The following is a 26,880-nucleotide window of genomic DNA, read 5'->3' on the forward strand; positions in this document are numbered from 1 at the left end:
TTATGCACTCAATACTCGGTCGGGAATCCTTTTGCAGAAATGACTGCTTCAATGCGGCGTGGCATGGAGGCAATCAGCCTGTGGCACTGCTGAGGTGTTATGGAGGCCCAGGATGCTTCGATAGCGGCCTTAAGCTCATCCAGAGTGTTGGGTCTTGCGTCTCTCAACTTTCTCTTCCCAATATCCCACAGATTCTCTATAGGTTCGGGTCAGGAGAGTTGGCAGGCCAATTGAGCACAGTAATACCATGGTCAGTAAACCATTTACCAGTGGTTTTGGCACTGTGAGCAGGTGCCAGGTCATGCTGAAAAATGAAATCTTCATCTCCATAAAGCTTTTCAGCAGATGGAAGCATGAAGTGCTCCAAAATCTCCTGATAGCTAGCTGCATTGACCCTGCCCTTGATAAAACACAGTGGACCAACACCAGCAGCTGACATGGCACCCCAGACCATCACTGACTGTGGGTACTTGACACTGGACTTCAGGCATTTTGGCATTTCCCTCTCCCCAGTCTTCCTCCAGACTCTGGCACCTTGATTTCCGAATGACATGCAAAATTTGCTTTCATCCGAAAAAAGTACTTTGGACCACTGAGCAACAGTCCAGTGCTGCTTCTCTGTAGCCCAGGTCAGGCGCTTCTGCCGCTGTTTCTGGTTCAAAAGTGGCTTGACCTGGGGAATGCGGCACCTGTATGTAGCCCATTTCCTGCACACGCCTGTACACGGTGGCTCTGGATGTTTCTACTCCAGACTCAGTCCACTGCTTCCGCAGGTCCCCCAAGGTCTGGAATCGGTCCTTCTCCACAATCTTCCTCAGGGTCCGGTCACCTCTTCTCGTTCTGCCACACTTTTTCCTTCCCACAGACTTCCCACTGAGGTGCCTTGATACAGCACTCTGGGAACAGCCTATTCGTTCAGAAATTTCTTTCTGTGTCTTACCCTCTTGCTTGAGGGTGTCAATGATGGCCTTCTGGACAGCAGTCAGGTCGGCAGTCTTACCCATGATTGCGGTTTTGAGTAATGAACCAGGCTGGGAGTTTTTAAAAGCCTCAGGAATCTTTTGCAGGTGTTTAGAGTTAATTAGTTGATTCAGATGATTAGGTTAATAGCTCGTTTAGAGAACCTTTTCATGATATGCAAATTTTTTGAGATAGGAATTTTGGGTTTTCATGAGCTGTATGCCAAAATCATCAATATTAAAACAATAAAAGGCTTGAACTACTTCAGTTGGTGTGTAATGAATCTAAAATATATGAAAGTCTAATGTTTATCAGTACATTACAGAAAATAATGAACTTTATCACAATATGCTAATTTTTTTAGAAGGACCTGTATGTAACCACGTGTCACAGTGGATGTTTTTCAGACATTTTTGTGCAAGACAAAATGGTATCCATTGTCATGTTGCTTTAAAAAAATATTTTGGTAATTAATGAACACTAAACCAGACGAGGTGTGAACAGAGCATTAGAAAGGGATCCCAGTATACTCAACATATTGAACACTTCTCTAGACGACGCAAGCCGTCATAATCTGTCACCATTGACTGAATGAGTGCAGGGTGTAGACCTGCTAATTTTGCACTTATCAGAGAATATTTATACAATAAGTTGTAGGATCCCAACATTGTTCTTTATAAAATTCATAAGTGCCACATGCCGCTCCCAGCATTTCAGTCACTACTCAAGTGGAAAGGCCCCATCTGGTTGTAGCCCCTGGTGAGGACACCTAGGACAGTGCCCTAAATTTGTAACATTCCTGCAAAATCTGGGTTGTTTGCAGGGAGTACTCTGCCACAAGCACAACATAAAGGTACTTGGCCCCAATATAATATCTGTATCAAGGTCCCCAAACGTTCACCCCCTCAGTCTCCGGGATCCCGGTGTAACTGCACCCACAGTAGCTATGCCCCTGTGCTCTGCCTGCTAGAATGGTTGTCTATTTTAATTACCTGTCGTCATCCAAACATCTTCCTTCCTAGTTTCTATTTTCTGATTGCAGATTTTTTAAATTCTATTTTATGAAAATAATTATAGGGGCAGCCATCTTGCCTGAGCTGTTCTTTACAGCATTTAGAAAGAATTAAACAAATTGCTTTATGGCAGCCCCATGGTCCATAGACACAATGGTCAGGAGAGGACCTCAGTGACTTCTATGGGAGAGTCTTCTAGGCATGCTCTGTGACCTGTGCAGAGGTCATTGTGCAAGGAAAGGATAGACAAGATTTGACAGTCACCTATTGTGAATGGTGGATCCTGTCTTATCTGTATACAGAGGTGATATCATTACAGGCAGGATTAGAATAAGGTAACTGCAGTAAAGTGATCTGTACAGACCATGAAGAGGCGCCAGTTATTAGTCTTAGAGGCCAGTGCAAAACATTGCAGGGATTGTTTATGGTTTTTGTTTAAATATAGATATCGCCATGGAAAATTAAAAATAACATAAAAATTCTCTAACAATATATTAAATAAAAATGTGATTGAAATAATAGGTCATTTTCTGATGACACATTTTCTTTAAAGGGAACCTGTCATCTCTTTTATACTGCCCTTGCTGAGGGTAACATAGCATAGTTACAGACCCCCTGCTTTCACTTTTGGGCTAAAATTCAGTACTTTATCGCCAATGCTGCGAGGGGAGATTAGTCTGATGAGACTCGTGGCCCTGCCTCCCGCCCATGAAATCAGCGGGTCTGTGACCATACTATGCTACTCTCAGTGAGGGCAGCATAGTAGTGGTGACAGGTTTCCTGTAATATTGTGTGGCATCTCCCCTTGCTTCTATACAGGCTGCCACTCGCACATGTTGATGGCCATACAGATGCAGAAATCCTCCTGTGATATGTCATTCCAAGCAGATATTTTCAATGGAGAGAGATCTGGCGATCGAGCTGGCCAGGGGAGCTGCTGGATACCCTGAAGAGTACATTGTGTAGCGCGGGCAGTGTGTAGGTGGCTGTTATCTTGTTGGAACACCACAGGTCCTGAGTCAAAAAAAAGGCAGTAGGACTGGTTCCACAATTGTCATGGTCTTACCTTCTTACTGTTCTCCTTCGTTTGACATGTGCTGGCGGCCATCTTGGTTTCTGGGTTTCTTGTAGCCTCCCACCCTGCGGCTTCTCCTTCCCACTGGGAGGAGCTGGATGCCTAGCTCATATATATAGGAGGTCTGTGGCTTCAGTTCCTTGCTTGATCCTCCTGTGTTCACATGCTTCTAAGACTGCTGCTGCTTCTGGTTCCTGATCCTGGCCTCGTCTGACTACCCCGTTGGTTCCTGATCCTGGCTTCATCTGACTACCCTGCTGGTTCCTGATCCAGGCTTCGTCTGACTACCCTTCTGGTTCCTGACCTCTGTCTACGCAAGACCCTGCTTCGGTTTAGCCATCCGTTTGGACTTTTGCTTACAGCTTGATTTTCAATAAAGCCTTCTTATTTCCACTTATCTCTTGTTGTACGTCTGGTTCATGGTTCCATGACATTAGGACCAAGCCATGAATTCTGACGGTACAGGGCCATCCTCGCTACCTACGCTGGTTGCCAGACTTGATCAGCAGGATCACCTGTTGGGTCGGTTCGCTGTGGCGTTGCAAACCCTGCTTGAACGCACGGCTCATTTCGCTTCCGTTGCCGATGGGTCGGTTGTCGCTCCTGGGCCCGCTCCTACTGCCGCTCCGGTTGTTGCGCCAGAGTCTACCCCGACACCTGTTGCTGCGCCTGCGGTGTCTCGGGGTATGACCGGTTCTGCCCCCCTTCCACAGCGCTTTGGGGGAGAGCCAACTCAGTGCCGAGGTTTCCTTAACCAGGTGGGCATTTATTTCGAGTTGCTGCCACATGCCTTTCCTACTGAGAGATCAAAGGTGGGCTTCTTGATCTCGCTGCTCTCGGACAAGGCCTTGGCCTGGGCCAGCCCTTTATGGGAGAACAACAATCCGGTGGTTGCCGAGTTTTCCGGTTTTGTTGCTTCTCTTCGGAAGGTATTCGATGTGCCGGCTCGTGCTGCCTCTGCTGCGAAGCTCCTTATGTCCATCAGACAGGGTTCACGATCCGTAGCTGAATACGCCATTGAGTTTCGTACCCTGGCAGCAGAGGTGGGCTGGAATAATGAGGCTCTGGTCGCTGCTTTCTCTCATGGTCTCTCGGATGCCTTGAAGGATGAGGTTGCAGCTAAGGACCTACCAGTGGAGCTCGAGTCTCTTATTTCTTTCCTGATTTTGATTGACACCAGACTCAGGGAGAGACCTTCCTTTAAGGAGAGCCTGCGGAGGTCTTCTAACAGATTGGCGCCTACGTTTGCTGTCCCACCCGTGCCTCCCTCTCCTCCCACGCCTCCTGGGGATGACTTGTCTGGGGGTGAACCCATGCAGCTGGGGTTTGCTCGCCTGTCCGAGGGGGAGAGGGTACTCCGGAGACGCGAGGGCCGATGCATGTACTGTGGTCTCGGTGGGCATTTTCGGTTGGCATGTCCGAACCGTCCGGGAAACGCTCGCACCTGAGATCCTGTCGGGGGCAGATCTTGGGTGGAGTCTCCTCGTCCCCGGTTTCCCGTGTTGACAAACCACTGATCACTGTTGTCCTCTCCTGGGTCGGGGGCTCGGTGACGACCCAGGCGTTGGTGGACTCTGGTGCTGGTGGTTTGTTCATTGATAGTGTGTTCGCTGCCGCCAATTCCATTCCTCTGCAGCCTCGAGGTTCCCCACTGGCTCTTGAGGCGATAGACGGCAGACCCCTTCTGCCGCCACACGTGACTCATGAGACCCTTCCAGTGGGGATAGCCATTGGTGCCGTTCACAGAGAGTCGGTCTGTCTCCAGGTGATTTCGTCTCCACACTACTCGGTGGTCTTGGGGTACCCCTGGCTCCAGAAGCATAATCCGACTTTCGATTGGAGATCGGCCGAGATCCTCTCGTGGTCACCGCAGTGTGGGGCTAGTTGCATTTATGGGCCTGTCAAGTTGCTGTGTACTTCCTCGGACTCTCTGTTGCCTCCTGAATACGAAGAGTACCGGAATGTATTCGATAAGGTGCGCGCGGTTGCCCTACCTCCGCACCGCCCATACGATTGTGCCATAGAGTTACAATCTGGTGCCGTTCCCCCTCGTGGCAAAGTCTATCCACTGTCGGTAGCGGAGAATGAGGCCATGGAGGAGTACGTGAGGGAGGCGCTTTCACGCGGACACATTCGCAAATCCTCGTCCTCGGCAGGGGCTGGATTTTTCTTTGTGAAAAAGAAGGGCGGTGAGTTGAGGCCTTGCATCGATTACAGGGGTCTCAATCGCATCACGATCAAGAACGCTTACCCGATACCCTTGATTTCCGAGCTGTTCGATCGCCTCAAAGGGGCCACGGTCTTTACCAAACTCGATCTGAGGGCGGCATATAACCTGGTAAGGATCAAGGCGGGCGATGAGTGGAAGACCGCGTTTAACACCAGGACCGGTCATTATGAATCCTTGGTTATGCCCTTTGGGTTGTGCAATGCGCCCGCAGTCTTCCAGGAATTCATCAACGATGTTTTCCGTGACCTGTTGCAGCAGTGTGTGGTGGTCTATTTGGATGACATCTTGGTATATTCTGAATCCATGGAGGCCCACATTATGGATGTCAGACGAGTGTTGCAACGGTTACGAGAGAACAGGCTGTTCGGTAAGCTTGAGAAATGCGAATTTCACCGATCCCAGGTAACCTTCTTAGGTTACATCATTTCCGCTGAGGGGTTCTCCATGGATCCTGAGAAGGTTTCGGCTGTCTTACAGTGGCCCCAGCCCAGTGGTCTCCGTGCCCTGCAGCGCTTTTTGGGCTTCGCCAATTATTATCGGAAGTTCATCAGGGACTTTTCCATGCTAGCCAAGCCTCTCACGGATCTGACCAGGAAGGGCAGTAATTTCCAGGTCTGGCCGCTCGAGGCCATCCGAGCTTTTGAGGCTCTAAAGTCCGCCTTTGTGTCGGCTCCGATTCTGTCGCATCCCAACCCTGGGTTGCCCTTTGTCCTCGAGGTGGACGCGTCTGAGACGGGAGTAGGCGCCCTTCTGTCTCAGCGTAGAACACCAGAGGGTCCTCTGCTTCCTTGTGGGTTTTACTCCCGGAAACTGTCTTCCGCGGAGTGCAACTATCAGATTGGTGACAGGGAGTTATTGGCCATCGTGCAGGCCCTTAAAGAATGGAGGCACTTGCTCGAGGGTTCGGTGGTTCCGGTTCTCATCCTGACGGACCACAAGAATCTGACCTACCTTTCTGAGGCCAAGAGATTGACACCACGTCAGGCCAGATGGGCTCTGTTCTTGTCACGTTTTAATTACGTGGTCTCCTACCTACCCGGTTCCAAGAACATCAGAGCGGATGCCTTATCACGGCAGTACTCCGAGCTGTCCGGGGAGGAGTCGATTCCGACTTCGGTCATACCTCCGAATCAGATCCTGGCCGCCATTCGCACCAGCCTGACCTCTCCCCTGGGTGAGCAGATTTTGGCGGCTCAATCTGGTGCTCCCTCTGGGAGACCCAACGGCAGGTGTTTTGTGCCTGAGGAGTTGCGCACTCGGTTGTTGCGAACCTACCATAACTCCAAGGCCGCGGGGCATCCTGGAAAGAATCAGCTGTCCTGGGCTGTTTCACGTCTGTTCTGGTGGCCTTCTCTACGTTCCGACATCGCCGCATATGTAGCGGCATGCTCCGTTTGTGCCCAGAGTAAGTCCCCTCGGCACCTTCCGTTGGGCCTTTTGCAACCCATAGCCACCGGGGAGCGCCCATGGTCACACCTGGGGATGGATTTCATTGTGGACCTCCCTGCATCCCGAGGCCATACGGTCATTCTCATGATTGTGGATCGGTTTTCCAAAATGTGCCACTGTGTTCCTCTCAAGAAGTTACCCTCTGCACAAGAGTTGGCCACGATTTTCGCCAGGGAGGTCTTCCGGTTGCACGGTTTGCCCAAGGAGATTGTGTCGGATCGGGGGAGTCAGTTTGTGTCCAGGTTCTGGCGCGCCTTTTGCTCCCAGTTGGGGATTCATCTCTCTTTCTCCTCGGCCTACCACCCTCAGTCCAATGGGGCCGCAGAACGATCCAATCAGGCCTTGGAGCAATTCCTTCGTTGCTATGTCTCCGATCACCAAGACAATTGGGTTGACCTCCTGCCTTGGGCTGAGTTTGCCAGGAACACAGCGGTGAACTCTTCCTCTGGGACGTCTCCCTTCATGGCCAATTATGGGTTCCAACCTGCCGTGTTACCGGAGGTATTCTCTCCCCAGGATATTCCGGCTTTGGAGGATCACCTTTCCGTCCTACGTGCTTCTTGGGTACAGATCCAGAGGTCCCTTGAGGTCTCTGCGCAGCGCCAGAGACTCCAGGCTGATCACAGACGAGCGCCCGCTCCTTCCTACCAGGTCGGAGACCGTGTATGGTTGTCCACCCGCAACCTCAACCTTCGAGTGCCCACTCCCAAGCTGGCGCCTCGCTTTGTTGGTCCCTTCCTAGTGCTTCGCAGGGTAAACCCGGTAGCCTATGCCCTTGCGCTTCCTCCTGGCATGCGGATCTCCAACGTGTTTCATGTCTCCCTGTTGAAGCCATTGGTGTGTAATCGTTTCACTTCCTCGGTTCCTCGGCCCCGTCCGGTCCAAGTGGGCAATCGTGAGGAATATGAGGTGAGCAATATCCTGGACTCACGCCTGGTCCGCGGTCGGTTGCAGTTTTTGGTCCATTGGCGTGGTTATGGTCCAGAGGAGCGTTCCTGGGTTCCCTCCGCAGATGTCCATGCTCCTGCTTTGCTCCGAGCCTTCCACGCACGCTTCCCTCAGAAACCGTTCCTTACTCCGCGGAGGAGGGGCCCTTGAGGGGGAGGTACTGTCATGGTCTTACCTTCTTACTGTTCTCCTTCGTTTGACATGTGCTGGCGGCCATCTTGGTTTCTGGGTTTCTTGTAGCCTCCCACCCTGCGGCTTCTCCTTCCCACTGGGAGGAGCTGGATGCCTAGCTCATATATATAGGAGGTCTGTGGCTTCAGTTCCTTGCTTGGTCCTCCTGTGTTCACATGCTTCTAAGACTGCTGCTGCTTCTGGTTCCTGATCCTGGCTTCGTCTGACTACCCTGCTGGTTCCTGATCCAGGCTTCGTCTGACTACCCTTCTGGTTCCTGACCTCTGTCTACGCAAGACCCTGCTTCGGTTTAGCCATCCGTTTGGACTTTTGCTTACAGCTTGATTTTCAATAAAGCCTTCTTATTTCCACTTATCTCTTGTTGTACGTCTGGTTCATGGTTCCATGACAACAATGTCCCGGACATTCTGAAGGTTCTTCACTATGCATGATGGCAGTAGGCTCTCTCCAGCCCCCCTGTGAACTCTGATGTGGCCATCACTAGTACCAAGTCAGAACCTGCTTTCATTACTGAAGACTGTTGTTTCCACTGATGCCTCCAATGGACTCATTGGTGACACCAATGCAGAAGCTGTCGGCGATGATGAAAGGTCAGTGACAAACAAGATAGTGAAGTGAGTGAATGCAGTCCTGCTTCAAGTAGAAGGTTTCTTATGGTTCGGGTGGTCACTTCAGGGGTTATGGCAGAACCGATTTGTGATGCTGTGGCTGTCCTTTGAGATACAGCAGCTTTTCTTTTATGGCAATCTTGACGTACATCTGTCTGGCTTGACTATCCAAAACCCCCTCTTCATGTGTGTGAGTGCCCTCCTGTACTACAGAAACTTCTTGTCCAACTCTCCAGATTTGATGAATGGACCATCCAACTTCTCATAGTCCAACTATTTGCCCTTTTCAAAATCCAATAATTGCACAAATGGTGCACGCCTTCGTGCAGTCCTGTAAGAAAGAAGAAAAAAAAACATTGATGCCAGACGAAAAAACATCAGTGGAGCATCTGTATGTAAAGTAAGTATGAAGTAAGTATGTAAAGTAAGTATGAAAGTTTTGGGTCTTCTTTCACCAGGACAGAAGTCCTGGTCTTCGTTACTTTTAGAGGTGGGTCCCCCAGATTGGGAGAACATAGGGGAAAGTTTAAAATATGTTTCACACAATTTTAATCACACTGTTGTACAATTTAACATTTTGCACAAAATATATGTGACACCTATGTGGTTATATAGAAGAGGACTTAGAGCCTCCTCCGATTGCCCACGCTGTGGCGACTCCGAGGCAGACCACTTACACCTGTTTTGGGACTGCCCAATGGTGGGCAGCTATTGGAGATCGGTCCAGACCACTCTGGCTCGTAAACTCAACATTGCTGTTCCTCTGTCTCCCAGGATATGGGTCTTGGGAGACTTATCGGAGGTTAATTATCAGCCCATAAAACGTAAATTATTGATTAAGGTTATGTTCTTGGCCAGGCTTCTTGTTTCCAGGTTATGGTTTAGTTCCTCCGCTCCAGATTGCAGCAATTGGCTGGCCTTGGTAGAGAAAGTGAAAAGCTATGAGAGGATTCTGTATAAACAAAGAGGATCCTATTTAAAATGGGGTAAACTGTGGGAAGACTGGGATATGGTTAATTAATTTGGATTTCATTTTTTTTTTTTTTTTTTATATATATATTTTTTTTTTTTTTTTTTTTTTTGTGTGTGTATATGTATGTGTATGTGCATGTGTATATATGTATATGCACGTATGTATGTGTGTGTATATGTGTATGCATGCATATGTACCTTTTTTTTTTTTTTTTTTTTCCTCCTGCAAGGTTGGGAGGGGGGGGGGGGGGGGAATAGATGGGGTGGGCCGGGGATGATCTTAGACTTTATAATATTATAAATGTTATGTGGATATGTTTTTTTGCACTATAAATAAAATATATATATAAAAAAAAAAAAATATGAATAAAAAAAAAGTATGAAAGTGTGATCACTACATGTAACACCATCCAGCATTGCCATATTGTAAGTTAGGCTTTATCTCCTAGTTATTCTTTTTTCATTTTCTGGTAGTGTACGTACCTCGACAGTCTCTACCGCAACTTGTCTTTATCTCTCCTGCATCCTGCCACCTCACACTGACCATGAACATCCTGATGCAATGTTAGGATGCGGCGGTCCGCACACAACATCCGGATGCCGTCAGTGTCAGGACATTGAATAGGCCCAGGCCACAGGAAAGCTTTCCATTTCCTGCCCAGAATGTCGTGGCACCCCTGGTGTCTTCTGACGGCACCTCTGTTTGGATTTTCTGTACAAGATGGTATGTGAATAGCCACTGGACTGAGAAACAATAAAATATGTATAATATACTGATATTCTTATATTAAAATTATTTTGCATTAATGCCATCAATTACAACGGTATATAACAGTCCTTTACAAAAATAATGCAATTTCAACACTAGGTGGCACCACTGCTTTATAAATTTGATGCATCCCTTCGATTGTTTGGTTCCTTGGGATATCACGCTTGTCATACTGCAGTGAGCACAATGATAAGAAAACATTATTTCAGGTTAAGTGAGGCAGGGTCCAACTCACGATCTGATTATTATGGTCATTTAGAATGGTAGTACAAAGTGTGTTAAAAAAAATACCGTAGGTTGCAAACAATTCAGTCGCACAGTGGAATGCCAGTTATTACTATGCTGGCGACAGAAAGAAACTCCTGTTTACAAAAATTGGTAATCATTATAATTTCATTTATCAGGAAACAGCATGCCTTCGGTTTGGGCTTTAACCTTATTTTGCCATTTGCAATGTACTGTGTGTTATTTTTCACCTAAAAATGACAGTTCTTTATAGACAGTATAATTTAAAGTGGTAGAAAGAAGCATGGCTGCATAGTAACTTTGATGACAACGTGCCTGAGACAACGGATTTCCGATTGCTTTGTGTTTACAGCTCTCATGCAGATCTAGGCATCTCCATGGTAACAGACAACAAATAAACCTCATGTAGTCTGATCCTGCAGTCATGCTTTTCTCCATCTGGCTGCTAATCGACTCAATACACAGTTGTACGAAGTCTGCAAGAGCCATTGTTTGCATGCCTCTTAAGTTTCCCTCTTTTGGAGGGACAGTCCCTCTGTCCTTCTTTGCTACTTACATTAATAAACTTACTAAATGTCACGGATGAGGTATTGGAGGGAACACCACACCAACAACAGGGGGAAGGGAAAAGCCATTAGCCCTCAATTCTAGCGAAAGGGTCACCTCCTATATAACCCTACTCCTTGCCTTGACTCCTGTCTGTATGGGCACACCTTGAAGGTAGGAATGCCCATACACCGGAACCTAGAGAACCTGGAGACCCTAAAGAGCCCTATGGGTATTGGCAGGGCTTGAGATGACCCGATTACCCGTTCCTTCCCAGGTGAAGGAACCAGCGTCTCCCTGAGGCCTAGTAACAACAGACACACATGCACAGTTTCATCCTTTGCCTTCTGAGCTGTGATAGGGAGAGCATGTAGACCCCCCCCCCCCTTAGCAACAGCAGAAAAGACACGCCCCTTGAGCTTTCAAGCTTGATATAGATCTAGCAGAGCAATGAATGTGGAGATGTAATGACCGGCGTCACGCACAGGGAGGGAAAAGGGAAAGCCCTGCCCAAGGGAGAGGGAAAGGTGGTGACCCCTGACTCACCTTGCGGCTGGCACCTGACTGCCCTGACGTCCCTAGACGGGTTCCTCACCCGTGCGGCAATCACGTGCCTAAACCCTGGCTTTCCCTAAAATGAGCCCTAGATAGTGAACGGGCCGGTGGGATCGCTAGTCCGCACCACTGACACTAAGAGGGAAACACCAGGGAGAGGACAGACAATACAGACAAACACATAAACCCAGGTGGGCGACCACAGCAGACCACAAAGGTCCAACAGGGATCCGGAGGGAAACGTTCTGCAACAACAACCAGAGAACGCAGCAACACAGCTCCAGTGGGTCAGTATAGAAGTCCAGGCAGGAAGCTCTATATCTGGCAACCAGAGAAGTGTGAGAGGGGAATATAAGGAGGTTGGGAGTGCTGGACAAGGAACAGCTGAGGAGAAGGAGCTACGGATCCCTGAGTGAGCCAAAAAGGGTTGCAAAGCAAACCCAGAAAGCTACCATAAGGAAACAGCCCTATCTTACATAGAGCGCGCAGCCAACCGCTGCGACTTCCTGACCCCGGGTATAACGGAGTCAGGCGTGGGTCTTGACACCCTCGTGACAGGAGATCTCTGGATCCATGTGAGGTACAGGGCTGTTTCTAGCTTTGTTAGAAAGAGGTTGTCATGTGCTATAAAATGTCCTATTTTTTTTTTTTTTACATTAGCCATGGGATAACCCCTTTAACATATGTGTATAAGATGATTTTTCTGTGAATATTTAAAGGGATATTCCAGCACAGGGGTTCCACATGCTGTAAACAAATAGCAAAAAGTTGGGTGATATGATTGTTTGCAACAGCTCTCTGCTGCAGCTAATAGGAGGGGGTCCCAAGCCAGAGTCTAGATACCTACAGAAACGGGTTCATTACTTAGGACTCCTAGGATAAAATGGTGAAGATTTGGTTTTGAAAAACATAGCATAAATGCCAGTATTTGACTGGGGATCCTTGTGCCTACCAGAGGAAATTATTCTTGGAGCCCAACCCCTCTATCTTCAATACAGTCTAATAGGTTTTGATTCAAAGAAATAAACCCTAGTGGCAAGTTATTGGCTCTAATAACAGCTGTAAATGTTTTTTTTCCCCAGACCTTTGGGGCCCTTTATAATATCAGAGTCTGGGCTCACCAGAGGATTTCACCCTTTTCATTGAGAGCTGCAGAAAATATGCACCAAAAAACATATAAAAACACACAGAAGGGCAATTTCCGCACCTAAGAAAAAAGTGTACACGAGATTGGTCTAATTTCATATACTTTGCTGGTACTGTATTGTGCTGCAGTTTTTCCACACAAAAGTCCACGTGGAAAAACTCCACGTAATCCACCTTGTGTGCAGGTGCGCCAGATCTTGTTGCACTAAATTTCTCAGACTGAAAATCAGTTCCATTCATCTGAATGGGGTTGTTTTGGTGGGAAACACCTGGTATCTCCTGATGAAGCATGAGCGAAATGCGTTGAGGTAATAGTTAATATGACTCAGCCTGGTTGGTATACTTGAAGTTTGAATACAATAGCTTATATTTATCTTATATTCATCTGTATTAGGAGCACATTTTTTCTATTGTTCGGTTTTATGTATTCATTATAGCACTAGCACTTTATTATTGCACCATTTTTTCACCCAAGTTATTCATTTGGCACTGCACGGTATAAGATACCTGATAATCGGCATAAGACTTTTATGTGGACCTAGTAAGGAATTTTATTATAATATTTGGATTATTGTAAATTGTAATCACATTTATGTATGTGAATGGTAGTTTTTATTAATAAAATATTTTAAATTATTTTGTATTCATATTTTTCATAACTAAGAATTTCTTACAACATGGGCACCAACATGGAGTACTTTTCAGTTCTGGCGCCCAGGTGGCTCAGCAAGTGCCACAATTAATAAGAGGTGTGTATGCCTCCAGAGGGCAAATTAATACATCTCCCCTTAGGCCTCATTCACACATCCGTGACCGGATTGTCAGTGGTTCATCTATGAAGATGTCTGTGTAGGATTCGTGTTTGGTCCGTGTGTCCGATTTTTGCCCTCTGTTTGTCATCCATATTCCACGGACACTGATAGGGCTGAAAATTAAAGGGATTATTAAGCCCCTATAATGTACCCCCCCTAATGCCCGGCCTCTCAATCAGATTATACTTACCCCGCTCCCCGGCACCCGCGTCACTCCTGCTCCCCCCACGGCCGATGCTGCATCTCGAGATGCTAGGGAGGCTCGTGCACGTCGCAGCCTGCTATTGGCTCACCCCCCCCATCCATTGACGGATGTTTTAATCCGCGCAATGGGGAAATGCAGCGGTGCCGGTGCGGGGAGCAGTATAATCTATATGAGGGGTCCGGGTATTAAAGGGGTTTTGCCACTTCAGCAAATAGCATTTATTATGCAGAGAAAGTTTTCATGGTTACGATTACCCTGAAATCCATCAGTGGTGGTCGTGGTTGCACACAATAGAAAAAAAGCAACAACCTACGTGAGCTCCCACGGTCCCGGCCACCAGTGAGGCTGGCATTTTTTCTTATAGTGCGCAAGCAAGACCACCACTGCTGGACTTACTGGGTGATTGTAACCATGGAAAAGAACAGTCTATAATGTGATGGAAAAATGAACCAAGCCAGCAAAGGAAGCAATATGGACAATCACAATACATTAGTAAGTGCCTTGTATTAACTTTCTCTACATGATAAATGCCACTTGCTGACGTGAGATAACTCCTTTAAGACCGGCCGCCTGTCAGGCTATCAGTGACTGAGAACTACATATGTTAATATGTACAAACACTTAGGCCTCATGCACACAAACATATTTTCAGTTTGCATTTTTTACGGATCAAATGCGGACCCATTCAGTTCTATGGGGCCACAAAAAAATGTGGACACCACACAAATGTTATATGTGTACTGTCCGAATCCATTTATCATGTAGATGCAGTTAATACAGGGAGTGCAGAATTATTAGGCAAATGAGTATTTTGACCACATCATCCTCTTTATGCATGTTGTCTTACTCCAAGCTGTATAGGCTCGAAAGCCTACTACCAATTAAGCATATTAGGTGATGTGCATCTCTGTAATGAGAAGGGGTGTGGTCTAATGACATCAACACCCTATATCAGGTGTGCATAATTATTAGGCAACTTCCTTTCCTTTGGCAAAATGGGTCAAAAGAAGGACTTGACAGGCTCAGAAAAGTCAAAAATAGTGAGATATCTTGCAGAGGGATGCAGCACTCTTAAAATTGCAAAGCTTCTGAAGCGTGATCATCGAACAATCAAGCGTTTCATTCAAAATAGTCAACAGGGTCGCAAGAAGCGTGTGGAAAAACCAAGGCGCAAAATAACTGCCCATGAACTGAGAAAAGTCAAGCGTGCAGCTGCCAAGATGCCACTTGCCACCAGTTTGGCCATATTTCAGAGCTGCAACATCACTGGAGTGCCCAAAAGCACAAGGTGTGCAATACTCAGAGACATGGCCAAGGTAAGAAAGGCTGAAAGACGACCACCACTGAACAAGACACACAAGCTGAAACGTCAAGACTGGGCCAAGAAATATCTCAAGACTGATTTTTCTAAGGTTTTATGGACTGATGAAATGAGAGTGAGTCTTGATGGGCCAGATGGATGGGCCCGTGGCTGGATTGGTAAAGGGCAGAGAGCTCCAGTCCGACTCAGACGCCAGCAAGGTGGAGGTGGAGTACTGGTTTGGGCTGGTATCATCAAAGATGAGCTTGTGGGGCCTTTTTGGGTTGAGGATGGAGTCAAGCTCAACTCCCAGTCCTACTGCCAGTTTCTGGAAGACACCTTCTTCAAGCAGTGGTACAGGAAGAAGTCTGCAAGGTAAGAAAAACATGATTTTCATGCAGGACAATGCTCCATCACACGCGTCCAAGTACTCCACAGCGTGGCTGGCAAGAAAGGGTATAAAAGAAGAAAAACTAATGACATGGCCTCCTTGTTCACCTGATCTGAACCCCATTGAGAACCTGTGGTCCATCATCAAATGTGAGATTTACAAGGAGGGAAAACAGTACACCTCTCTGAACAGTGTCTGGGAGGCTGTGGTTGCTGCTGCACGCAATGTTGATGGTGAACAGATCAAAACACTGACAGAATCCATGGATGGCAGGCTTTTGAGTGTCCTTGCAAAGAAAGGTGGCTATATTGGTCACTGATTTGTTTTTGTTTTGTTTTTGAATGTCAGAAATGTATATTTGTGAATGTTGAGATGTTATATTGGTTTCACTGGTAAAAATAAATAATTAAAATGGGTATATATTTGTTTTTTGTTAAGTTGCCTAATAATTATGCACAGTAATAGTCACCTGCACACACAGATATCCCCCTAAAATAGCTAAAACTAAAAACAAACTAAAAACTACTTCCAAAAATATTCAGCTTTGATATTAATGAGTTTTTTGGGTTCATTGAGAACATTGTTGTTGTTCAATAATAAAATTAATCCTCAAAAATACAACTTGTCTAATAATTCTGCACTCCCTGTACAAGGCACTTACTAATGTACTGTGATTGTCCATATTGCCTCCTTTGCTGGCTTGATTCATTTTTCCATCACATTATATGCTGCTCATTTCCATGGTTACAGACCACTCTGCAATCCATCAGTGGTGGCCGTGCTTGCACACGATAAGAAAAAATTGCCAGCCTCTCTGGTGGCCGGGACCGTGGGGGCTCACGTAAAGTGGGGCTTTTTTCTATAGTGTACAAGCACGGCCATGCTGCTGGACTGCAGGGTGGTCGTAACCATGGAAACTTTCTCTGCCTAATAAATGCTGTTTGCTGAAGTGGAAAACCCCTTTAAGGGGGGTAGGATAACCCCTTTAATATCCAGAGCATCTCCTATCAATGTTCCGTGGATGGCAGCAGTGTTGTTCCAGTGATTTTAACAGACCCATGGACTATAATGTGCAGGAAGATCCGTAATCAAGGACAAAATAGGGCGTGATTGGTGGAGACCATGGTCCGTGGAAAACGACTACTGTCTGAATACACACATTAAAGTAAATCGGTATGTGTGCTGTTCGTAGAGACATCGATCATCCGTAATTCACTGACGTGTAAAAACGGCCTTAAGCTGGATTTAAACAGGCCGATATGTTCGGGCAGATTATCGGAAAAGAATGTTCTTACAAATGCTGGTTCCCGATAATCTGCCCCTCAACATTTGAGGCAGATCACTCGAATGGGCGAAACGTGCACCACAAGCATCGTTCCCGGGAAGCAGATCGTGCTGTCTAAACTCTAAAAAGCACTCTCCTGCCCAGAAACAATCATTTTGTATGGGGACGAGTGATAGCCGCAGCCATCACTCGTCTTTCATGTAAATGAAGCGCATCACCTCTACTTAACAAGCAGCCGATTGTCGGGAAAGAACGCCTCTAAATGCGACTTTAGTGTAGTAAATTAACCACTTATGTAGAAAATACTAATTCCTCATAAAAGCCGAAGCCGAAGGAAGTTACAAAGAAGGGTTTCTTGTTATATGAACCAAAGCAGGGGGCTCTCACTCTGGAGGTCTATGTGTTACATAGTTGGCGTTTAAAGGGGTTATCTAACGTCTCCAACAGCCACCCCATGTGCCGGGCCCCTGACAGGTAATAAACTTACCCCGCCCCCTGCTCCGCTCCTGGTCCCCGCACCCCACACCGGAGAGCCAGGTAAGTAGATTACCTGTGAGGGGCCCGGCACATGGGGGGGGGGGGCTGTTGCAGAAGTTGGATAACCCCTTTAATTTGAATGGCTGACATGTTATAATACATTTCTCCTGATCAGACTCAGGAAACAACCCCTATGAGCCCAGTTTACCGCAACCACAGACCTTCTATAAGTAACAGCATTGGCACAGAATCCGTCAAGATGGCATACCCGTCTGTCCACCTACGCCTACTATCACCTACAGTTGCCATATTGGGGGTATGTCCCATTATTACTGTCCTGCACACCAGGCCTAAACCTGGCTTTTAGGAGATAGTTGGATACTTTGATGACTAATGAATGTCCTATGATTATCTCATTACCACAACGTTTTTTGGAAGCGCTGTAACAAGCTCACATGTATTATACATAATGGCAAATGAATCACTGAGACCTACCCCTGAACCAGCGCAATATGACTATCATTTTCTTCCATTATGAGCAGGTTGGCTGCGATCTATCTGAAAGCGTCCTACATTAAAAGGATCATTGGTGTTCACGGTTTTATTCTTGCATTTAACCCAGAACCAGATGCATGTCTAAGATCAGGATTTTAAAGCCATTTTCCAGACGGGTGTTATTATCATAATCATAGTGAAGTTTTATCATTCTAACTGATATATTATAAAACGGTGATACGGGGATTTACTCACCACTGCCATATTGATAGCATATTTCATACCCCACAATTTTCAAAATGAAAGAGCTGGTGATCTTCCTGGTCTTTTGCCCCTTCAGCTCCTGCTCGGCTTTTATAGAAAAACACAACACTAGGCAGTGCTATAGTTATGGCCGGACTGAGGGGCGTAGCCTTAGGGGAGGGCATCATGACGGGGGTTTGGTTTAGGGAGACCCCAGTTAGTAGGTTAGGTGGAGTTTTAGAGGGGATGGGAGGAGTAATTGGTAAAAGTGGGTGATTGGGTGGTTTAAGCGTAGGGGTGTGGTTAAGGGGTTAAATAGGGAAGCTGAGGGGAGGCCGGGGGCCATTTTGTCGGATCCTGAAAAGAGCTGGTACCTTTGCTGTGAGCTGGTGACTGTAATGGAGCAGCTTGACGAGACCATCGCTCGGTTGAGGGCGGCAGCGGAGGTCTGCGGCGCCGAATGGATACAGGCGCAGGTGCAGCAGATGCTCCAGGGGGCGGCTGAGGCTCCGGCCGGGCCTCAGCCAGTTTTAAACCACCCACAGGCTTCTCAGTCTGCCCAGCCCTCTTCCAAGGCTCAGCACCGCAAACGGAGCCCCTCAAGGGACCCTCCACGCCGGGGGTCGGCGGGGAACGCTTCCTCCTGTACTCCCCGGCGTGGGAGGAATCCGGCTAGTAGGCGGAGCCTGCGAGGTGGCCAGGCCCGGTCACCTCATTTTGCTGTGATGGACGGCGTGGGAGAGGGACCAGGAGCGGGGGTCTCCAGCCCAGGATCGGAGGCTGAGACCCCCCAGCGTGGGCAAGACGTCAGGAGGAACGGGGCTGCTGCAGTCGCATCAGTGTCCGGCAGCAGGCCCCTGGCTTCAGTGATCGCAGCGCAAGGAGGAAGATGCCCCGCCCACTCGCTTGCAGCCCGGGAAGATGGAGGTCTTAACGTCTCTAGCATGGGCCTGGCTAGGGGACTAGAAGATGAGGCGGCAACGCGGAGGAGGGATCAGCTGGAATCCGGATCTGCGGTTGGTGGGGACACAGCACCCAGGCAGCCAGGTGAGGCCTCTTGGGGAACGCTAGCGCAGTTTGTTGGGGGGGCTGGGAGTGTTGGGGGGTCCCCAGTAGATGTTAGCAGGGGTTTAGGGCAATTGTTGGGGGGGCTGGCAGGTTTTCTTGCGGGATGGGGGGGGGCGTCTCCGTTACCAGCGCGGGGGGTGTCCGGGCCCTCTGGGGGAGCGAGTGCGGCTGGGGGGGCCGGTGCGAGTGTGGGGTCTGCGATGGCGTCGGTGCAGACGCAGGCAGGGGGCACGGTGGAGGAGGAGACGGTTCGGATGGACGATAGGGCAAGGGGAGAGGTTTATGTCTGCTTTAAGGGCCCATTGGGGGCACATTTGAAACAAGAGGTAAGGGAAAAGATTTGGAGGGGGGAGTACGTAGAGATTTTTTCTTTGCTTCCTTTAGACAAATTTAACCTAGATAGGGTGAGACGGGATGAGGGTAAGAAGGAGGAGGAAGAGAAGCGAAGGTACCGCCTGATACCGCGGACGTTTGCAAACTGGCTGCAGGCATTCGCGATATTAGCAAGTGTAATTGGGGAAAAGGCGCCGGAGTGCTGTTCGGCGTTGTTTTGTTATTTGGATGCAGTTGGGGAGGCGTACAGGGTGTATGGGGGGATAGCGTGGCTGCGGTACGATGAACAGTTCCGGCAGCGGAAGGCGGTGCGGCCCAAAATTAAGTGGGATCACAAGGATATAGCTTTGTGGTTGAAGGTTACGGTGCTGGTGAGACAGGGCCAGTCCTTTTGGGGGGAGGCAGGTGGTAGCGGGCAGCCCAATGTTGCGTCAGCTTCAGCAAAGGGGTTGTGTTTCGCATTTAATGACGGAACATGTAAATTTGGAGCAAAGTGTAAATTTAAACACGAGTGCTCGGTGTGCGGAGGTTCACACGGTGCAGCGCGGTGCTTTAGGGGTAACAGACAGAGGGGGGGGGGATTTCAATAGCAAAGGGGGAGACGCCGGTACGTCTGGGAAGGATGGGCCCGTTTCTAGACAGGTATCCGGATAGGGAGGCGGCAGCTTTGTTGCGGGAAGGTTTTTCAGTTGGTTTTCGGATCCCGTTTGTTCAGTGTGAGGCGGTGTTGGTTAGGTTGGTTAGGAAAAATTTGAGGTCGGCGTTGGAGCATCCGGAGGTGGTGGCTGAGAAACTTAGCAAGGAGGTCAGTCTAGGCAGGATGTCGGGCCCGTTTTTGGCTCCACCTTTGCCGAACTTACGGGTATCACCGTTGGGGGTGGTTCCGAAGAAGGAGAGGAATAAGTTTCGGCTTATTCATCATCTGTCTTTCCCAAAAGGCTCGTTGGTCAATGATGGTATAGACCCCGCCTTATGTTCGGTGGTTTATACCTCATTTGATGCGGCAGTGGAGTGGGTTAAGAAGTTAGGGAGGGGGGCGCTGTTAGCAAAGACTGACATTGAGGCTGCGTTTCGGTTGCTGCCGGTTCACCCGGATTGTTTACACTTGTTGGGGGGGGGGGAGTTTTTTGTGGATAGGTGTCTGCCTATGGGCTGTTCCCTGTCCTGCGCGTACTTTGAGGCGTTTAGCTCATTTTTAGAATGGGCGGTGGCGGATTCGTCTGGGTGTGAGTCCATCATTCATTACCTGGACGATTTCCTCTGTATTGGTCCGTCGGGTTCTAGGGTGTGCGCCTTATTGTTGCATACGTTGGAGTCGTTGTTTGGGGTTTTTGGGGTCCCGTTGGCCACGGATAAGACGGTGGGGCCGGTTACGGAGTTGAGTTTTTTAGGGATAGTGATTGACACGGATAGGATGGAATGTAGGTTGCCCTTAGATAAGTTGGAGGATTTAAAGGGGGAGGTGGCGAGGGCGTCTCGTTTGAAAAAACTGCAGTTGCGGGAGCTTCAGTCGCTGCTTGGGAAACTCAATTTTGCATGCCGGATCATGCCTATGGGGAGGGTGTTCTGTAGGAGGTTGGCTATGGCGACGGGGGGGGGGGGGGGGGGATTGGGTTTCACCACATCATTATGTGCGTTTAGGGAAGGAGTTGAGAGCGGACTTGAGGGTGTGGAGTTCCTTCTTGGAACGTTATAACGGTCACTCGTTATTTATGGGTGATGTGGTGAATTCTTTTGATTTTGAGTTGTTTTCGGATGCAGCGGGCAGCAAGGGCTTTGGGGTTTATTGCCGGGGGCAGTGGTGTGCGGGTCGGTGGCCTGACAGTTGGGTGGAACGAGATTGGGTGAAGAACGTGGCTTTGTTGGAACTGTTTCCCATTGTGGCGGCAGTGGTGTTGTGGGGGGGAAGTGTTCCGGGATAGAAAGGTTAGGTTTCACTGTGATAACCTGGGGGTGGTGCAGGCGATAAATGGGTTGTCAGCTTCGTCAGAGTTGGTGGTGCAGTTGTTGCAACGGTTGGTGTTGGAGTGTCTGTTGATCAACGCGTGGGTGGTGGCGGTTCATGTGCCGGGAGTGGATAATGGCATAGCTGACTCTCTTTCTCGTTCACAGTGGGACCGTTTCCGGCAGTTGGCTCCAGACGCAGAGGAGTTTGGGAGGGAATGCCTGAGTTGGCTTTGGGAGGTACTGGAAGAACGATAGCAAGTCTTATTCAGGCATCGCTGGCACCTAGGACGTGGGAGTTGTATCTAAAATCGTGGCAGTACTGGGAGGATTGGTGCAGTAAGTTGGGGGTTGGGGAGGGGGAGTTAGAGGTCCCAATGTTGTTGTTTGTGGGTCACTGTAGAGAGGAGGGCTGGTCCGTGGCAAAGAGGAATAGCTTCATGGCCGGGTTGGCGTTCGGGTTTAAGTGTAGGCAGCGGCCGGATGTGACTAAGTCGTTTTTTGGTAATGCGGGCATTGAAGGGGTGGCGAAGGGCGTGTACGGGGGGAGATAACAGGAGACCTGTGTCCTTCGGGTTATTGTTAAGACTGGGGGAGCAGCTGGGGGTAGTGTGTTGTTCTGCCTCAGTGGTTCGGTTGTTTCGTTTGGCCTTTTAATTGGCGTTTTTCGGGGCTTTACGGGTGGGGGAGTTGGTGAGTCCGTCGGTGCGTAGGGCTGGGGGGTTGCAGAGGGCGGATGTGGAGCTCTTCCGAGACAGGCTGGAGTTTGTTATTCGCCTGTCCAAGACGGATGCGGAAGGGCGGGGGCGGAGAGTAGTGTTGTTTGGGGTCCTGGATTGCGCCATGTGCCCGGTGGGGAGTTTACGGGATTACTGGGGCGGCAGGAAGAGCGGGATGTTGCCGTTGTTAGTGCATGAGGATGATTCCTTTTTGTCGCGTTTTCAGTTTGCGGCGGTCTTTTCGAAATGTCTGGTTCGGTTGGGTTTGGGGCCTGATGGGTACTCGAGTCATTCTTTTCGAATTGGGGCGGCAACAGAAGCGGCGAGGTGGGGGTTGGGCGACGAGATTATAAAAAGGATTGGGCGCTGGGAATCTATGCGGTTTAGATCGTACATTCGATTGCACAGTTTGTAGGGGAACGGCCGAGGGGGAGCGGGTAGGATAGGAAGATGGTGTTGGAGGCAATGTTATTATTCTTTGTTCTTGGGTTTTTGTTTTTCGTTGCAGATGCAGTGCCGGCCCTAGTGTGGATCCTCGGGCATTCCTATGTCTTTTGGGGGGCTGTCCGGGCCGCGGTACGGCCGGATGGTCAGCAGCTGGGGTTCTCGAGGTCCGTGGCGGTGGTGAGATGGCTAGGGCGGAGAGGTATGGTTTGGGCCGGGGTGTTGCCGGAGATTCACAGGTTTGTGAGACAGGATAGGGCACCGAGGTTCTGGTTCTGCATGTGGGCGGTAATGACCTGGTGGCGCGGTCGTTCCGCGAGCTGCTGCAGGGTATTAAATTCGACTTGCTGCGGATGTGGGCCTTGTTCCCGCGGATGGTGACGGTCTGGTCTGACATAGTTCCTAGGATGGTGTGGAGGGATGCACGTTCGGTGGTGCGGCGGTGTGGCATTTGGAGCTTGAGAAGGGAGTTGGGGGGTTTTGGCGGGCGGATGGTGTGCATTTGAATGCGGTGGGATTGGATATGTGGAGCCTTGCAATCCAGGAGGGGATTGAAGTAGCCTTGCGTTTGTGGAGGAACGCGCAGACTTAAGGCGGTCAAGTCTGCGCGTTGGTGGCGGGGGGAGGTCCTTGAAGTTGGTCTGATTCACAGAGGAGAATGCTGGGAGGGCTCCATGGTTGGGGCTGGACTCCCAGTGGTGACGGATTTAAAAGGGGCCATTCAGTGATGCTTCTGAGCTGGAGGGCAACGGCTGGAAGCAAGATGGCTCACCCAGTGGGGTATTTGCGGTTGTTTGGGGGCTTCAAGGACCTCCCCTCGGGGGGGGGGGGGGGGGAGAATTGTTATTTATTATATGTTATGTTTATATGTTAATAAAAGACGGCTGCTGTGGCTGATTTATTCCAAGCTCGGTGTCCGTGTGTCATTTTGGGGGGCATGTTAGAAGATGAGGTATGGGCGAAGGTAGGATACGGGGTTTGGAGGGGAAAAAGTGGGTATGGATAGGGGTCGGACGGCTGATAACCAATACCACCGTCAAGGCTATAGCCTGGTTCCGTGGGGCAGCTGCAACCCCGTACAACCACATCAGCAAAAAGCCGCACCATGATACCTATATAAACCTGCAAATTCGGGTGGCCACTAGTTGCCACCAGCTGGCAGTGTTGAGGTCGCTGCATCATGGCTGCCCTGGAAGTATAGCAGCACGTGCACACTGCAGCAGCTGAGCGCATCACTTGCACCGCTAATCGGAGCAGTGGTGCAGGTGCGACATTGCCAGGACCAGACGAGATGTCCGGCCCTGCCAGTCAAGCATGGGGGGGAGCTTCTTGGGTAGTGAGGAGTGGGGACAGCCTATCACTGCTCAAGAACTCTGATAAACGAATCTATCAGAGTTTTGATCCAAGTACTGCAGGAAAACTATGCACTTAAAGGGGTTGTGCAAGAATTGGGGTTCGCCCCCACTTGTCCAGACCTGTAAAGGGAGGCTTACCTGCTTTCTGGCGCTGTTTCCCGCTCCTTCTCCTCCAGGCCTGCAATGCTCTGTTGGGCTCCCTTGCTGTAAACATCCCTTATGACAGTGCTGCAGCCAATCACTGGCCACTGCGGAGACTGGCTCCCCTTACATCAGGGGTCCTCAAACGTTTTAAACAGGGGGCCAGTTCACTGTCCCTTAGACCGTTGGTGGGCCGGACTATAGTTTAAAGGGGTATTTCCATCTTGGACAATGGGAGCATATAGTTAGGTGCGGGTCCCACCGCTGGGACCCGCACCTATATAGGGAACGGAGCCCCGAAAGTGAATGGGAGCGTACCGCGCATGCACTGCCCATGCTCCCATTCATTTCTATAAGGCCGACGGAAATAGCCGAGCCTGTGCTCGGCTATTTTCGGCAGCCCCATAGAAATGAATGGAGGGCAGCTGCGCATGCGTAGTGCGCCCTCCTTCACTTTCGGGGCTCCGTTCTCTATATAGGTGCGGGTCCCAGTGGTGGGACACGCACCTATAGGACAATGGGGCATATCCTAGCGATATGCCCCCATTGTCCAAGATGGGAAAACCCCTTTAACTATGAACAAATTCCTATGCACACTGCACATATCTTATTTTGAAGTGAAAAAAACACATTTCCCTACCCCTGAACGTCTCCTTCTCCTTTCTTCTTCTCTGGACTTCCTGTGACGCAGCTGCACATGAGGTTCACACGTCTGGAAGGAGGTGCCCCTGCGCGGCAAGATGAATAGAACCAGTGGCGGATCCAGAGCTCCCCAATACTATACTGCAGAAACAGATAATACCACTGATAATATTAGTGCCACACAGAGCCCCCCCCCCCCCCCATATAAAATACCCCTTCTTTGTGGCCTCAGTAAATGTCCCCATAGTGCCCCCCAATCATGTGCTAGTGAAAAGTGCCTCTCCCAGCCACTCATGTACCAGTAATAAGTGCCACTTTCCTCTCCCCCCCCCCACTCATGTGCCAGTCTCCTCTATGCTGCCACCCCCCATGTGCCAGTAAAAAGTGACAATTCTCCCCCCCCCACCCATCATGTGCCAGTCTCATCTCTGCTGCCACCCCATGTGCCAATAATAAGTGCCAATTCTCCCCCCATCATGTGCCAGTCTCCTCTCTGCTGCCACCCCCCATGTGCCAGTAAAAAGTGCCAATTCTCCCCCCACCCATCATGTGCCAGTCTCATCTCTGCTGCCACCCCCCCATGTGTCAATAATAAGTGCCAATTCTCCCCTATCATGTGCCAGTCTCCTCTCTGCTGCCACCCCCCATGTACCAGTAATAAGTGCCAATTCTCCCCCCATCATGTGCCAGTCTCCTCTCTGCTGCCACCGCCATGTGCCAGTAATAAGTGAAAATTCTCCCCCCCCCATCATGTGCCAGTCTCCTCTCTGCTGCCACCCCCCCCCCCATGTGCCAGTAATAAGTGCCAAGTCTCCCCCCCATCATGTGCCAGTCTCCTCTCTGCTGCCACCCCCCATGTGCCAGTAATAAGTGCCAAATCTCCCCCACCCCATCATGTGCCAGTCTCCTCTCTGCTGCCACCCCCCATGTGCCAGTAATAAGTGCCAATTCCCCCCCCCAATCATGTGCCAGTCTCCTCTCTGCTGCCACCCCCATGTGCCAGTTTGGTAAAATTCTTTATTCATGACTGTGTATTTGGGCAAAATTGTGAGTGAGCCCACTCCCTTGGATGAGAAGCAACCGCACACATGAATGGTCTCAGGACGCTTTACTGTTGGCATGACACAGGACTGATGGTAGCGCTCACCTTTTCTTCTCCGGACAAGCCTTTTTCCTGATGCCCCAAACAATCGGAAAGAGGCTTCATCGGAGAATATGACTTTGCCCTAGTCCATTCACCATATTTTCTGCAGAAGATCAATCTGTCCCTGATGGGTTTTTTTTTGGAGAGAAGTGGCTTCTTTGCTGCCCTTCTTGACACCAGGCCATCTTCCAAAAGTGCTTCCGTGGGGTTTCATCCGCAAAAAGATAGAATATGTCTTATCCTTTTGCGGAACGGCCGGATCGCGGACCTATTAAAGTGAATGGGTCCGCGATCCGCTGCAGCTGCCCCACGGACGGTGTTTGTGCATTGCGGCCTGCATTTTACGGGCGCACACGTTCGTGTGCAGGAGGCCTAAAAGTCATATGAACAACCCTGTAGACTGAAAAATAAAAAAAAGTTACAGCAGTCTACAGAATTTATATATTTTTTTAAAGTAATAAAACATAATACAAACAATATAAATTTGGTATTGCCGTAATTGTACTGACCTGCAGAATAAGGTTGTCATGTCATTTTCTGGACAGAGAGTGATTTTCTCCCCACAAAGGATTTTTTTCCAATTTTCCAATACAAACTATGGTAAATTAAATGGTGTCTTTAAAAAATACAACTTTTCATGTAACATAGTAACATAGTACATAGGGCCGAAAAAAAACATCTGTCCATCTAGTTCGGCCTGTTATCCTGTAAGTTGATCCAGAGGAAGGCAAAAAAAAGAACTGTGAGGTAGAAGCCAATTTTCCCCACTTTAGGGGAATAAAAAATTCCTTCCCGACTCCAATCAGGCAATCAGAATAACTCCCTGGATCAACGACCCCTCTCTAGTAGCTATAGCCTGTAATATTATTACGCTCCAGAAATACATCCAGGCCCCTCTTGAATTCCTTTATTGTACTCACCATCACCACCTCCTCAGGCAGAGAGTTCCATAGTCTCACTGCTCTTACCGTAAAGAATCCTCTTCTATGTTTGTGTACAAACCTTCTTTCCTCCAGACGCAGAGGATGTCCCCTCGTCACTGTCACAATCCTGGGGATAAATAGATGATGGGATAGATCTCTGTACTGACCTCTGATATATGTATACATAGTAATTAGATCTCCCCTCAGACGTCTTATTTCTAAAGTGAATAACCCTAATTTTGATCATTTT

This window comes from Bufo gargarizans, chromosome 2 (genome assembly GCF_014858855.1).
Source record: "Bufo gargarizans isolate SCDJY-AF-19 chromosome 2, ASM1485885v1, whole genome shotgun sequence".
Taxonomy (NCBI): Eukaryota; Metazoa; Chordata; class Amphibia; order Anura; family Bufonidae; genus Bufo; species Bufo gargarizans.